We start from the raw sequence: 15,444 nt of genomic DNA on the forward strand, positions 1-15,444 counted from the left end.
TACAATCACATACAATAATATCTGCATAGTCTTACAATCACATACAATAATATCTGCATAGTCTTACAATCACATACAATAATATCTGCATAGTCTTACAATCACATACAATAATATCTGCATAGTCTTACAATCACATACAATAATATCTGCGTCTTATAATCACATACAATAATATCTGCATAGTCTTACAATCACATACAATAATATCTGCATAGTCTTATAATCACATACAATAATATCTGCATAGTCTTACAATCACATACAATAATGTCTGCATAGTCTTATAATCACATACAATAATATCTGCATAGTCTTATAAACCCATACAATAATATCTGCATAGTCTTATAATCACATACAATAATATCTGCATAGTCTTATAATCACATACAATAATATCTGCATAGTCTTATAATCACATACAATAATATCTGCATATTCTTATAATCACATACAATAATATCTGCATAGTCTTATAATCACATACAATAATATCTGCATAGTCTTATAATCACATACAATAATATCTGCATAGTCTTATAATCACATACAATAATATCTGCATTTTATAATCACATACAATAATATCTGCATCTTATAATCACATACAATAATATCTGCATAGTCTTATAATCACATACAATAATATCTGCATAGTCTTATAATCACATACAATAATATCTGCATCTTATAATCACATACAATAATATCTGCATAGTCTTATAATCACATACAATAATATCTGCATCTTATAATCACATACAATAATATCTGCATAGTCTTATAATCACATACAATAATATCTGCATCTTATAATCACACAATAATATCTGCATCTTATAATCACATACAATAATATCTGCATAGTCTTATAATCACATACAATAATATCTGCATCTTATAATCACATACAATAATATCTGCATAGTCTTATAATCACATACAATAATATCTGCATAGTCTTATAATCACATACAATAATATCTGCATAGTCTTATAATCACATACAATAATATCTGCATAGTCTTATAATCACATACAATAATATCTGCATAGTCTTATAATCACATACAATAATATCTGCATCTTATAATCACATACAATAATATCTGCATAGTCTTATAATCACATACAATAATATCTGCATAGTCTTATAATCACATACAATAATATCTGCATCTTATAATCACATACAATAATATCTGCATAGTCTTATAATCACATACAATAATATCTGCATCTTATAATCACATACAATAATATCTGCATAGTCTTATAATCACATACAATAATATCTGCATAGTCTTACAATCACATACAATAATATCTGCATAGTCTTATAATCACATACAATAATATCTGCATCTTATAATCACATACAATAATATCTGCATAGTCTTATAATCACATACAATAATATCTGCATAGTCTTATAATCACATACAATAATATCTGCATAGTCTTATAATCACATACAATAATATCTGCATAGTCTTATAATCACATACAATAATATCTGCATAGTCTTATAATCACATACAATAATATCTGCATAGTCTTATAATCACATACAATAATATCTGCATAGTCTTATAATCACATACAATAATATCTGCATAGTCTTATAATCACATACAATAATATCTGCATAGTCTTATAATCACATACAATAATATCTGCATCTTATAATCACATACAATAATATCTGCATAGTCTTATAATCACATACAATAATATCTGCATAGTCTTATAATCACATACAATAATATCTGCATAGTCTTATAATCACATACAATAATATCTGCATCTTATAATCACATACAATAATATCTGCATAGTCTTATAATCACATACAATAATATCTGCATCTTATAATCACATACAATAATATCTGCATAGTCTTATAATCACATACAATAATATCTGCATCTTATAATCACATACAATAATATCTGCATAGTCTTATAATCACATACAATAATATCTGCATAGTCTTATAATCACATACAATAATATCTGCATAGTCTTACAATCACATACAATAATATCTGCATAGTCTTATAATCACATACAATAATATCTGCATAGTCTTATAATCACATACAATAATATCTGCATAGTCTTATAATCACATACAATAATATCTGCATAGTCTTATAATCACATACAATAATATCTGCATCTTATAATCACATACAATAATATCTGCATAGTCTTATAATCACATACAATAATATCTGCATCTTATAATCACATACAATAATATCTGCATCTTATAATCACATACAATAATATCTGCATAGTCTTATAATCACATACAATAATATCTGCATAGTCTTATAATCACATACAATAATATCTGCATCTTATAATCACATACAATAATATCTGCATAGTCTTATAATCACATACAATAATATCTGCATAGTCTTATAATCACATACAATAATATCTGCATAGTCTTATAATCACATACAATAATATCTGCATCTTATAATCACATACAATAATATCTGCATAGTCTTATAATCACATACAATAATATCTGCATCTTATAATCACATACAATAATATCTGCATCTTATAATCACATACAATAATATCTGCATAGTCTTATAATCACATACAATAATATCTGCATAGTCTTATAATCACATACAATAATATCTGCATCTTATAATCACATACAATAATATCTGCATCTTATAATCACATACAATAATATCTGCATCTTATAATCACATACAATAATATCTGAATAGTCTTATAATCACATACAATAATATCTGCATAGTCTTATAATCACATACAATAATATCTGCATAGTCTTATAATCACATACAATAATATCTGCATCTTATAATCACATACAATAATATCTGCATCTTATAATCACATACAATAATATCTGCATCTTATAATCACATACAATAATATCTGCATAGTCTTATAATCACATACAATAATATCTGCATAGTCTTATATTCACACACAATAATATCTGCATCTTATAATCACATACAATAATATCTGCATAGTCTTATAATCACATATAATAATATCTGCATAGTCTTATAATCACATACAATAATATCTGCATAGTCTTATAATCACATACAATAATATCTGCATAGTCTTATAATCACATACAATAATATCTGCATAGTCTTATAATCACATACAATAATATCTGCATAGTCTTATAATCACATACAATAATATCTGCATAGTCTTATAATCACATACAATAATATCTGCATCTTATAATTACATACAATAATATCTGCATAGTCTTATAATCACATACAATAATATCTGCATAGTCTTATAATCACATACAATAATATCTGCATCTTATAATTACATACAATAATATCTGCATAGTCTTATTATCACATACAATAATATCTGCATCTTATAATCACATACAATAATATCTGCATAGTCTTATAATCACATACAATAATATCTGCATCTTATAATCACATACAATAATATCTGCATAGTCTTATAATCACATACAATAATATCTGCATAGTCTTATAATCACATACAATAATATCTGCATAGTCTTATAATCACATACAATAATATCTGCATAGTCTTATAATCACATACAATAATATCTGCATAGTCTTATAATCACATACAATAATATCTGCATAGTCTTATAATCACATACAATAATATCTGCATAGTCTTATAATCACATACAATAATATCTGCATAGTCTTATAATCACATATAATAATATCTGCATCTTATAATCACATACAATAATATCTGCATAGTCTTATAATCACATACAATAATATCTGCATCTTATAATTACATACAATAATATCTGCATAGTCTTATAATCACATACAATAATATCTGCATAGTCTTATAATCACATACAATAATATCTGCATAGTCTTATAATCACATACAATAATATCTGCATAGTCTTATAATCACATACAATAATATCTGCATAGTCTTATAATCACATACAATAATATCTGCATAGTCTTATAATCACATATAATAATATCTGCATCTTATAATCACATACAATAATATCTGCATAGTCTTATAATCACATACAATAATATCTGCATCTTATAATCACATACAATAATATCTGCATCTTATAATCGCATACAATAATATCTGCATAGTCTTATAATCACATACAATAATATCTGCATAGTCTTATAATCACATACAATAATATCTGCATAGTCTTATAATCACATACAATAATATCTGCATCTTATAATCACATACAATAATATCTGCATCTTATAATCACATACAATAATATCTGCATAGTCTTATAATCACATACAATAATATCTGCATAGTCTTATAATCACATACAATAATATCTGCATAGTCTTATAATCACACACAATAATATCTGCATCTTATAATCACATACAATAATATCTGCATAGTCTTATAATCACATATAATAATATCTGCATAGTCTTATAATCACATACAATAATATCTGCATAGTCTTATAATCACATACAATAATATCTGCATAGTCTTATAATCACATACAATAATATCTGCATAGTCTTATAATCACATACAATAATATCTGCATAGTCTTATAATCACATACAATAATATCTGCATAGTCTTATAATCACATACAATAATATCTGCATCTTATAATCACATACAATAATATCTGCATAGTCTTATAATCACATACAATAATATCTGCATAGTCTTATAATCACATACAATAATATCTGCATAGTCTTATAATCACATACAATAATATCTGCATCTTATAATCACATACAATAATATCTGCATAGTCTTATAATCACATACAATAATATCTGCATCTTATAATCACATACAATAATATCTGCATCTTATAATCACATACAATAATATCTGCATAGTCTTATAATCACATACAATAATATCTGCATAGTCTTATAATCACATACAATAATATCTGCATCTTATAATCACATACAATAATATCTGCATCTTATAATCACATACAATAATATCTGCATCTTATAATCACATACAATAATATCTGAATAGTCTTATAATCACATACAATAATATCTGCATAGTCTTATAATCACATACAATAATATCTGCATAGTCTTATAATCACATACAATAATATCTGCATCTTATAATCACATACAATAATATCTGCATCTTATAATCACATACAATAATATCTGCATCTTATAATCACATACAATAATATCTGCATAGTCTTATAATCACATACAATAATATCTGCATAGTCTTATATTCACACACAATAATATCTGCATCTTATAATCACATACAATAATATCTGCATAGTCTTATAATCACATATAATAATATCTGCATAGTCTTATAATCACATACAATAATATCTGCATAGTCTTATAATCACATACAATAATATCTGCATAGTCTTATAATCACATACAATAATATCTGCATAGTCTTATAATCACATACAATAATATCTGCATAGTCTTATAATCACATACAATAATATCTGCATAGTCTTATAATCACATACAATAATATCTGCATCTTATAATTACATACAATAATATCTGCATAGTCTTATAATCACATACAATAATATCTGCATAGTCTTATAATCACATACAATAATATCTGCATCTTATAATTACATACAATAATATCTGCATAGTCTTATTATCACATACAATAATATCTGCATCTTATAATCACATACAATAATATCTGCATAGTCTTATAATCACATACAATAATATCTGCATCTTATAATCACATACAATAATATCTGCATAGTCTTATAATCACATACAATAATATCTGCATAGTCTTATAATCACATACAATAATATCTGCATAGTCTTATAATCACATACAATAATATCTGCATAGTCTTATAATCACATACAATAATATCTGCATAGTCTTATAATCACATACAATAATATCTGCATAGTCTTATAATCACATACAATAATATCTGCATAGTCTTATAATCACATACAATAATATCTGCATAGTCTTATAATCACATATAATAATATCTGCATCTTATAATCACATACAATAATATCTGCATAGTCTTATAATCACATACTATAATATCTGCATCTTATAATTACATACAATAATATCTGCATAGTCTTATAATCACATACAATAATATCTGCATAGTCTTATAATCACATACAATAATATCTGCATAGTCTTATAATCACATACAATAATATCTGCATAGTCTTATAATCACATACAATAATATCTGCATAGTCTTATAATCACATACAATAATATCTGCATAGTCTTATAATCACATATAATAATATCTGCATCTTATAATCACATACAATAATATCTGCATAGTCTTATAATCACATACAATAATATCTGCATCTTATAATCACATACAATAATATCTGCATCTTATAATCGCATACAATAATATCTGCATAGTCTTATAATCACATACAATAATATCTGCATAGTCTTATAATCACATACAATAATATCTGCATAGTCTTATAATCACATACAATAATATCTGCATCTTATAATCACATACAATAATATCTGCATCTTATAATCACATACAATAATATCTGCATAGTCTTATAATCACATACAATAATATCTGCATAGTCTTATAATCACATACAATAATATCTGCATAGTCTTATAATCACACACAATAATATCTGCATCTTATAATCACATACAATAATATCTGCATAGTCTTATAATCACATATAATAATATCTGCATAGTCTTATAATCACATACAATAATATCTGCATAGTCTTATAATCACATACAATAATATCTGCATAGTCTTATAATCACATACAATAATATCTGCATAGTCTTATAATCACATACAATAATATCTGCATAGTCTTATAATCACATACAATAATATCTGCATAGTCTTATAATCACATACAATAATATCTGCATCTTATAATCACATACAATAATATCTGCATCTTATAATCACATACAATAATATCTGCATCTTATAATCACATACAATAATATCTGCATAGTCTTATAATCACATACAATAATATCTGCATCTTATAATCACATACAATAATATCTGCATAGTCTTATAATCACATACAATAATATCTGCATAGTCTTATAATCACATACAATAATATCTGCATAGTCTTATAATCACATATAATAATATCTGCATCTTATAATCACATACAATAATATCTGCATAGTCTTATAATCACATATAATAATATCTGCATCTTATAATCGCATACAATAATATCTGCATAGTCTTATAATCACATACAATAATATCTGCATAGTCTTATAATCACATACAATAATATCTGCATAGTCTTATAATCACATACAATAATATCTGCATAGTCTTATAATCACATACAATAATATCTGCATAGTCTTATAATCACATACAATAATATCTGCATAGTCTTATAATCACACACAATAATATCTGCATCTTATAATCACATACAATAATATCTGCATAGTCTTATAATCACATACAATAATATCTGCATCTTATAATCACATACAATAATATCTGCATAGTCTTATAATCACATACAATAATATCTGCATCTTATAATCACATACAATAATATCTGCATCTTATAATCACATACAATAATATCTGCATAGTCTTATAATCACATACAATAATATCTGCATCTTATAATCACATACAATAATATCTGCATCTTATAATCACATACAATAATATCTGCATAGTCTTATAATCACATACAATAATATCTGCATCTTATAATCACATACAATAATATCTGCATAGTCTTATAATCACATACAATAATATCTGCATAGTCTTATAATCACATACAATAATATCTGCATAGTCTTATAATCACATACAATAATATCTGCATAGTCTTATAATCACACACAATAATATCTGCATAGTATTATAATCACATACAATAATATCTGCATCTTATAATCACATACAATAATATCTGCATAGTCTTATAATCACATACAATAATATCTGCATAGTCTTATATTCACACACAATAATATCTGCATCTTATAATCACATACAATAATATCTGCATAGTCTTATAATCACATATAATAATATCTGCATAGTCTTATAATCACATACAATAATATCTGCATAGTCTTATAATCACATACAATAATATCTGCATAGTCTTATAATCACACACAATAATATCTGCATAGTCTTATAATCACATACAATAATATCTGCATAGTCTTATAATCACATACAATAATATCTGCATAGTCTTATATTCACACACAATAATATCTGCATCTTATAATCACATACAATAATATCTGCATAGTCTTATAATCACATATAATAATATCTGCATAGTCTTATAATCACATACAATAATATCTGCATAGTCTTATAATCACATACAATAATATCTGCATAGTCTTATTATCACATACAATAATATCTGCATAATCTTATAATCACATACAATAATATCTGCATAGTCTTATAATCACATACAATAATATCTGCATAGTCTTATAATCACATACAATAATATCTGCATAGTCTTATAATCACATACAATAATATCTGCATCTTATAATCACATACAATAATATCTGCATAGTCTTATAATCACATACAATAATATCTGCATAGTCTTATATTCACACACAATAATATCTGCATCTTATAATCACATACAATAATATCTGCATAGTCTTATAATCACATACAATAATATCTGCATAGTCTTATAATCACATATAATAATATCTGCATAGTCTTACAATCACATACAATAATATCTGCATAGTCTTATAATCACATACAATAATATCTGCATAGTCTTATAATCACATATAATAATATCTGCATAGTCTTATAATCACATACAATAATATCTGCATAGTCTTATAATCACATACAATAATATCTGCATCTTATAATCACATACAATAATATCTGCATAGTCTTATAATCACATACAATAATATCTGCATAGTCTTATAATCACATATAATAATATCTGCATAGTCTTACAATCACATACAATAATATCTGCATAGTCTTATAATCACATACAATAATATCTGCATAGTCTTATAATCACATATAATAATATCTGCATAGTCTTATAATCACATACAATAATATCTGCATAGTCTTATAATCACATACAATAATATCTGCATCTTATAATCACATACAATAATATCTGCATCTTATAATCACATACAATAATATCTGCATAGTCTTATAATCACATATAATAATATCTGCATAGTCTTATAATCACATACAATAATATCTGCATAGTCTTATAATCACATACAATAATATCTGCATAGTCTTATAATCACATACAATAATATCTGCATAGTCTTATAATCACATACAATAATATCTGCATCTTATAATCACATACAATAATATCTGCATAGTCTTATAATCACATACAATAATATCTGCATAGTCTTATATTCACACACAATAATATCTGCATCTTACAATCACATACAATAATATCTGCATAGTCTTATAATCACATACAATAATATCTGCATAGTCTTATAATCACACACAATAATATCTGCATAGTCTTATAATCACATACAATAATATCTGCATAGTCTTATAATCACATACAATAATATCTGCATAGTCTTATAATCACATATAATAATATCTGCAGTCTTATAATCACATACAATAATATCTGCATAGTCTTATAATCACATACAATAATATCTGCATAGTCTTATAATCACACAATAATATCTGCATAGTCTTATAATCACATACAATAATATCTGCACAGTCTTATAATCACATACAATAATATCTGCATAGTCTTATAATCACATACAATAATATCTGCACAGTCTTATAATCACATACAATAATATCTGCATCTTATAATCACATACAATAATATCTGCATAGTCTTATAATCACATACAATAATATCTGCATAGTCTTATAATCACATATAATAATATCTGCAGTCTTATAATCACATACAATAATATCTGCATAGTCTTATAATCACATACAATAATATCTGCATAGTCTTATAATCACACAATAATATCTGCATAGTCTTATAATCACATACAATAATATCTGCAGTCTTATAATCACATACAATAATATCTGCATCTTATAATCACATACAATAATATCTGCATAGTCTTATAATCACATACAATAATATCTGCATAGTCTTATAATCACATATAATAATATCTGCAGTCTTATAATCACATACAATAATATCTGCATAGTCTTATAATCACATATAATAATATCTGCAGTCTTATAATCACATACAATAATATCTGCATAGTCTTATAATCACATACAATAATATCTGCATAGTCTTATAATCACACAATAATATCTGCATAGTCTTATAATCACATACAATAATATCTGCACAGTCTTATAATCACATACAATAATATCTGCATAGTCTTATAATCACATACAATAATATCTGCATCTTATAATCACATACAATAATATCTGCATAGTCTTATAATCACATACAATAATATCTGCATAGTCTTATAATCACATACAATAATATCTGCACAGTCTTATAATCACATACAATAATATCTGCATAGTCTTATAATCACATACAATAATATCTGCATAGTCTTATAATCACATACAATAATATCTGCATAGTCTTATAATCACATACAATAATATCTGCATCTTATAATCACATACAATAATATCTGCATAGTCTTATAATCACATACAATAATATCTGCACAGTCTTATAATCACATACAATAATATCTGCATCTTATAATCACATACAATAATATCTGCATAGTCTTATAATCACATACAATAATATCTGCACAGTCTTATAATCACATACAATAATATCTGCATCTTATAATCACATACAATAATATCTGCATCTTATAATCACATACAATAATATCTGCATAGTCTTATAATCACATACAATAATATCTGCATCTTATAATCACATACAATAATATCTGCATCTTATAATCACATACAATAATATCTGCATCTTATAATCACATACAATAATATCTGCATCTTATAATCACATACAATAATATCTGCATAGTCTTATAATCACATACAATAATATCTGCATAGTCTTATCACGAGACATCACAATTGAATCTAAAGTTAAGCATTTTATAATGTAATAATGTTAATAAAAGTTATTAAAAAGTCATATTTATAGTGAACATACATAGGTTAGATTGTTATTGAACCTGAGTTTTAACTGACATTATTATTTGAGGCTGTTGAACACACACCCTCAAAAATATAACACAATATTTATAAAGCCTGAGAAATGTGGCGTATAAAAGTAAAAATAGCCATCAGGTGCGCAAGACATGTCTTTATTGCTTAAATACACAGTTATGCTCATAAGTGTAATATTTTACATTGATCGGCTGATTTTGATTGTATAAAGTGACTTAATACATACAAAATAAAGGCAAGGACAATTTTTATCATAATTGCATAGTTTTAATTTGCATATATTATTTTACAAAAACAAGTACATGCATATACTTTTACATTTACCATTATTTAGCCTCTCTTATTATCTTTATATATATAAATATATATTTATATATATATTTATATATATATATATATATATATATATATATATATATATATATATATATATATATATATATATATATATATATATATATATATATATATATATATATATATATATATATATATATATATATATATATATATATATATAATGATCAAGAAGACAGGTGTTTCTTCCAAAATAGATAATCCAAATCAAAATTTACTTGATAAAATCTCTTAAATGGAACATCACATGACAACAGTCACATTATATTGTTCAGTACACAAGTATTTAGAGTGAAATTGTTCTGCCAACCCAAGCAATATCATAGGAACATGTTTCCCCGGTCTTCTGCATCATGATGATAAACAGACAGGTGAGGACTTTAAGAATCTCGGCCATCACAACGGCGGATGTGGCCAAAAACTGATCTCCAGCCAGTGTCCACACGTAGCGGATGCTGAAGATGAGCGATGCATTCTGGACCACCAGAATCACCAGACTGATGAACTTCATTATCTTAACTGCATGAGACAAAAGGGGGTGTGTTTAGTTATCTTATACCAGTTTTTATAGGCACAAATGCATCTGTAAAGACTGGATATAATGTACTGTGAGGATCTGAACACTGACAGACATCAACATACATGGACGTCTCTCACTTTTCTCAATGTAGCTAGTCATTATCATCAGTTAACCCTCAAAAGACCTTCATATTACAGCCCTTATTCGGTCCTTCGTGGACACTTTTGGGCACTGGGGTCTGAGGTGTGACCTCAAAAAAATGTTTAAATAAATGTTATATCAATATCTTTAATAATATAAAAACTATCAATTTATGCAGTTTTTTTTTTGTTGTTGTTGAATTTTTGAATTTATTTACCACTAAAAGTACCATATTTTTTATGTACAATATATCTATTTTATATATATATATATTTTATATTTTATATTAATTTAACTTAAGTAAAAAAAAACAATTCCAGTACGTTCAGAGAGCCAAAACCTACAAATGTGATGACTTTGGTGACATCTGGTGACCTATGTTGGTATAAAATTAAATTTTTTCAGTAGCCACTAGATGGCAATAATAGTACCCAATGGCAACATTAAAGGTTTAGTTCACCCAAAAATTAAAAATATCCCATGATTTACTCACCCTCAAGTCATCTTAGGTGTATATGACATTCTTCTTTCAGATGAATACAATCCGAGTTATATTAAAAAAAGTCCAGGCTAATCCAAGGTTTATAATGGCAGTGATTGTTGCTCTGTTTTTGAAGTCCATAAAAGTGCATCTATCCATCATAAAACTGCTCCACACGGCTCTGGGGGTTAATAAAGGCCATCTGAAGTGAAGCGAAGCGATGCATTTGTATAAGAAAAATTATTCAACTTACTTACGATACTTCTGACGACATTGCATTCGTAGCGTAAGCATTTTGAATATTTGAGTATTGAAGTTGAATACGGAAGAAGATCGGCCGGAAGATAGATCATTTACTTTATAAAGTTTTAAATATGGATATTTTTCTTACACAAGTGCATCGATTAGCTTCAGAAGGCCTTTATTAACCCCCCGGAGCCGTGTGGAGCAGTTATATGATGGATAGATGCACTTTTATGGACTTCAAAAACAGAGCAACATTCACTGCCATTATAAAGCTTGGAAGAGCCAGGACATTTTTAATATAACTCTGATTGTGTTCGTCTGAAAGAAGAATGTCATATACACCTAGGATGACTTGTAGGAGAGGAAATCAAGGGCTAATTTTCATTTTTGGGTGAACTATCCCTTTAAAGACACACCTAAACAACAGATGAATGTATGCTCAATCCAGTGGAAGCACTGCTTACAGGCGATTCATTCACGCTGCTGCATGCAGAAACAATTTCCTGGCACGAAAGTTCATTTATCAATGCCATTCACTAAGAAATAATACTAGAATGTGAAACGCCTTCCTTAGAAATCTTCTCAAAAACCATATAGACATGAAGAAAGGGAGTTTCTCTATTTATCAAAGCTATTATTTTGAATCTTCATTTAACATCCTGTAAACTGATGGCAGTCCCACACTATAAGACTTACATATCAGAAGAGAATTGGCCTAATATGGTAATACAGTCACCCTGAAATCAAACTCCAAATGTTATTTTTTTTTAATGGAATATCGCATTATTTATCCGTGGACATTTTCCCCCTTGTTTTCTTGCAGCGACAACTTTTCCCTGTGATTTTCAGAACGAGGGCGGGGCAATCTGTCACTCACATGAGATCGACCAATAGCAAACCACAACGATCCAACGATCCAATCAAATTACGATGCACAAAATCAAGTTCCGCCTACATTACAAGCAGTTTCTGTCACTTTTTTGTTTGTTTTTGTTTTTTGTTTCTTTCACGTTTCAGTTTCTTTCACTCTCTATACGTCACAAAAGGGAAGAAAAAACGGTCGCAACTTGCGTTTCATGTCGACAATCCTTACCATGGTACTGTTTTTTTAGTACTTTTATTGTTTGAATACAAAAAGCACCGTGGTATTCTTGAAACTATCTTAGTAGTACCCTACCATGTAAACATTACTTAACAAAAAAGAACATACCATATTCATAAATGTTGTTGTTGTTGTCCAATGTTTGAATCGGGAAGATGCTTTTGTTTGGACTCTCATTGTCTGTTGCTGCCATCATCATCATCATCAAACATGAACCTAATCCTGCCCAAAACTCACACGAATCTTTCGATATGTAATGTTTACAGAGCTTTATGATAATTTCCCCGCCGCTTTAGCCTTAAAAGACTTCGCAGATGAGGTCGGAATGATTGACGTCCCACAAAATCACTTCCCGTAACTTTCCGTAACTTTTTTTTTATACTTTAACCCTTTGAGCAAACACATCCTGGCTGCAGTAAAGAAGACAGATGTATTATTATTAATAATAATATTTATTTATTTTTGTAAAGCATTTTTTCTTTGTCGTTTTTCTTTGCTTTTATTTTATTTATTTTATGTATTATATTTACTCTCTATAAAAAATGTCATTGTGTTAATGGAATTAATGTAAATTGTTCTTATGTGTATGTGCAAGTTGTTAAAAAAAAAAAAAAAAAAAGGAGACAGATTTGTATTGCACCACAGGGACCATTGGGGGGAAGCAGCACCTAATAGATTCAAGACATCACAATTACATTTCATTTTTTTCTTTAGATGATCTAAATATACACTGATCAGGCATAATATTATGACCACTGACAGGTGAAGTGAATAACTGATTATCTCTTCATCACCTGTTAGTGGGTGGGATTTATTAGGCAGCAAGTGAACATTTCGTCCTCAAAGTTGATGTGTTAGAAGCAGGAAAAATGGGCAAGCGTAAGGATTTGAGCAAGTTTGACAAGGGCCAAATTGTGATGGGTCAGAGCATCTCCAAAACTGAAGCTCTTGTGGGGTGTTCCCGGTCTGCAGTGGTCAGTCTCTATCAAAAGTGCTCCAAGGAAGGAACAGTGGAGAACCGGCCACAGGGTCATGAAGGAACAGTGGAGAACCGGCCACAGGGTCATGAAGGAACAGTGGAGAACCGGCCACAGGGTCATGAAGGAACAGTGGAGAACCGGCCACAGGGTCATGAAGGAACAGTGGAGAACCGGCCACAGGGTCATGGCTCATTGATGCACGTGGGGAGCGAAGGCTGGCCCGTGTGGCTTACCTGGGGAACACATGGCACCAGGTGCACTATGGGAAGAAGGCGAGCCGGCGGAGGCAGTGATGCTTTGGGCAATGTTCTGCTGGGAAACCTTGGGTCC

Source organism: Gobio gobio (genome assembly GCF_949357685.1).
Source record: "Gobio gobio genome assembly, chromosome: 10".
Taxonomy (NCBI): Eukaryota; Metazoa; Chordata; class Actinopteri; order Cypriniformes; family Gobionidae; genus Gobio; species Gobio gobio.